This window comes from Oncorhynchus mykiss, chromosome 17 (assembly GCF_057628025.1).
Source record: "Oncorhynchus mykiss isolate SJ-2025 chromosome 17, ASM5762802v1, whole genome shotgun sequence".
Taxonomy (NCBI): Eukaryota; Metazoa; Chordata; class Actinopteri; order Salmoniformes; family Salmonidae; genus Oncorhynchus; species Oncorhynchus mykiss.
Genome location: NC_143038.1, coordinates 55,691,605 through 55,695,000, shown reverse-complemented (window position 1 = coordinate 55,695,000; position 3,396 = coordinate 55,691,605).

Here is a 3,396-nt window from a genome sequence, read left to right as displayed (position 1 = left end):
GGAAAATCAACCCAGGAAACACAGCTACTTTGGCTTTTCAGTCATCTATTGTCAAGTCCAATTTGTATTACCCTCCAGCCAAATCCTGGAAATGGGGCCGTATTCATGTTCAGTGAGAGTGGTAATCTTCTGATGAACAACGGATTCTGTCAGAGGCAACGAAATGTACGTGACTATTCAGCTCAGCTCTCTGAAATGGGATTATCATGGATGGACAACAAACCTTTCTGGCATTTTACTTGGTATAATGTAGAGACCAGGATCACAAGGGTCCAGTATCACATATTGTATAACAGTGAGTATCGTGACATTCATTCAAACAGACTTTGTAGAGCAATGGCCATGCTATTTCCAACCCCATTCCCAATACATTATTCATCATATGTGTTTCTTTAAATGAGAGCGTGGTTCATTCATGTAATGTAACTACATTTCCCTGAGGGACATATTATGATAGTATGACATGATCTTATTGGCTAACCCACTCGGTTAGCCTTCAGGTGATGGCGTGATCATGAATTATGTTAGTCACACTGTCTTAAACAGCAAATACAACAACACAGGACATTTGAATTCAATCAAACGTTCAATCAAACAATCAGGAGCTTTAATGATTAATTTGCAGGGCCGGTGTGGCTGGTGTGGAGCTGATATTGTATCATGGCGCCGGAAAAAATGGCTGACGTTTTACGTGCTCCTAACCAACTGTGTTTTTTGTTAGTTTTTTTTGCTTTGTTTGTAACTTATTTCTTTACTTATTCTGTACATAATGTTGCTGCTACCATCTCTTGTGACTGAAAATAACTTCTGGACATCAGAACAGCGTTTACTCACCTCGAACTGGCAGAAACTTTTGTTTCCTTTAACGAGTTCGGTGAGCCCGACGTGAAGGACATACTGCTTTCCCGGAAACAGGCCCAAATCCCTGTCATTTGCGTGAAGAGAAGACAGAGAAAAAGAGGACGGAGGTCGGGCTGTCTTCTGACATAAACCCCCACTGCCTTCCATTCTACTAGCTAACATGCAATCATTAGAAAATAAAATCAACAACATATGAGGAAGATTGAACTACCAACGGGACATTAAAAACTGTAATATCTTATGCTTCACAAAGTCATGGCTGAACGACGACATTATCAACATACAACTGACTGGTTATATGCTGTATCGGCAGGATAGAACACTGCCGTCTGGTAAGACAAGGGGTGGGGGATGGACGATGCATACTTGTAAACAATAGCTGGTGCACGATATCTAAGGAAGTCTCGAAGTTTTGTACACCTGAGGTAGAGTATCTCATGAAAAGCTGTAGACCACACTATCTACCTAGAGAGTTTTCATCTGTATTTTCATAGCTGTCTACATACCACCGCAGACCGATGCTGCCACTAAGACCACACTCAATGAGCTGTATTCCGCCATAAGCAAACAGGAAAACGCTCATCCAGAGGAGGCGCTTCTAGCGGCCGGGAACCTTAATGTATGGACACTTAAATCCATTTTACCAAATTTCTATCAGCATGCTAAATGTGCAACCAGAGGGAAAATAATTCTAGACCACCTTTACTCCACACACAGAGACACATAGGAAGCTCTCCCTCACCCTCCATTTGGCAAATCTGACCATAATTCCATCCTCCTGATTCCTGCTTTCAAGCAAAAACTAAACCAGGAAGCAGCAGTGACTCGGTCAATAAAAAAGTGGTCAGATGAAGCAGTTGCTAAACTACAGGATTTTTTTGCTAGCACAGACTGGAACATGTTCCGGGATTCTTCCGATGGCATTGAGGAGTACACCAAATCAGTCATTGGCTTCATCAATAAGTGCATCAATGACGTTGTCCCCAAGTTGACCATACGTACATACCCCAACCAGAAGCCATGGATTACAGGCAACATCCGCACTGAGCTAAAGGCTAGAGCTGCCGCTTTCAGGGAGCGGGACTAACCAACCCGTAGCTCTCACATTTGAAGCCATGAAGTGATTTGAAAGGCTGGTCATGGCTCACATCAGCACCATTATCCCAGAAACCCTAGACCCACTTCAATTTGCATACCACTCTAACAGATCCACAGATGATGCAATCTCTATTACACTTCATACTGTGACTAATACAATTTGATTTGATATTGTTGCTGAAATGACTGGGGATTCACTAAGTTCCTTTCCATTCTCTGTCTGCTCCCAGAGCTTCTAGCTGTTGCGTCTTCAAACTGTTATCTCTGCAAACAATTAGTGACTGGAGGCTAACCTGGGCCATTTTTGGAGCAGCCTGCTACATTACCATGGCCAGAGCATGGGAGCAATGGCGCTGCCAGAGGAGGTGCCAATATGACTAGCACCGATAAATGGGAACCCTGCAGCGGGCGTGTGTGGCAGATAAGGGGCAAAGGAGCTACATGAACATTAACTGGCCACTGCCAGCTTGGGATTTAAGCAGCCAGAGAGGCATTTGTTATTACAGTGATGTTTGTGTGTGCCAGGGAGGGATACAGAGAATAAAACTAAGCAGGTAATGTAAGTGATTTGTAATTCAGATGGGGTATGATAAGGGTGTGTGCGTGTGAATTTTAATTCGGCTATTTTCTGTGTTTTTTTTATGCTGATCTTAATTTTTTTGTACACAATGTCTCTGCATCAGAACAGCTATCAGTAACCTCGATTTGAATTAAGATTTTCACTTCAACGAGATAGCAGCTCTAGACGTTGTGCTTACTCTGGACCAGGACCTAATCCCCGGACTTGAAAAGGAAGTGGCGGTGAGAAAGAGGAAGGCGAGGCAGCCTCATAATGAGATTACATCGCTGAACAAATAGACTGCAATTGGCGAATGTGCAGTCACTGGAAAATAAATACTAATTCCTCAGACACTGTGGACCCTCTCCAATTCGCATTCCACCCCAACAGATCCACATATGACGCAATCTCTATTGCACTCCACATGGCTCTCTCCCACCTGCACAAGAGGAACAACTAAAAGAGAATGCTTTTCATTGACTACAGCGGGGCGGTCAACACCATAGTGTCCTCCGAGCTCATCACTAAGCTCAGGACACTGGGACTGAACAGCTCACTCTGCAACTGGATCCTGAACTTCCTGACAGGCTGCGCCCAGGTGGTGAGGGTAGGCAACAACACATCTGCCATGCTGACCCTCAACACGGGTCCCCTTAGTCCCCTCCTGTACTCCCTGTTCAGCCACGACTGTGTACGATTCCAACACCATCATTAAGTTTGCTGACGACACAATGGTGGTAGGCCTGATCAATAACGATGATGAGACAACCTATAGGGAGGAGGTGCCAGGACAACAACTTTTCCCTCAACTGTTCTCTCTGCTACTGCACAGCAAGCTGTACCGATGCAACAGGTCTGGAACCAACAGGACCCTGAAC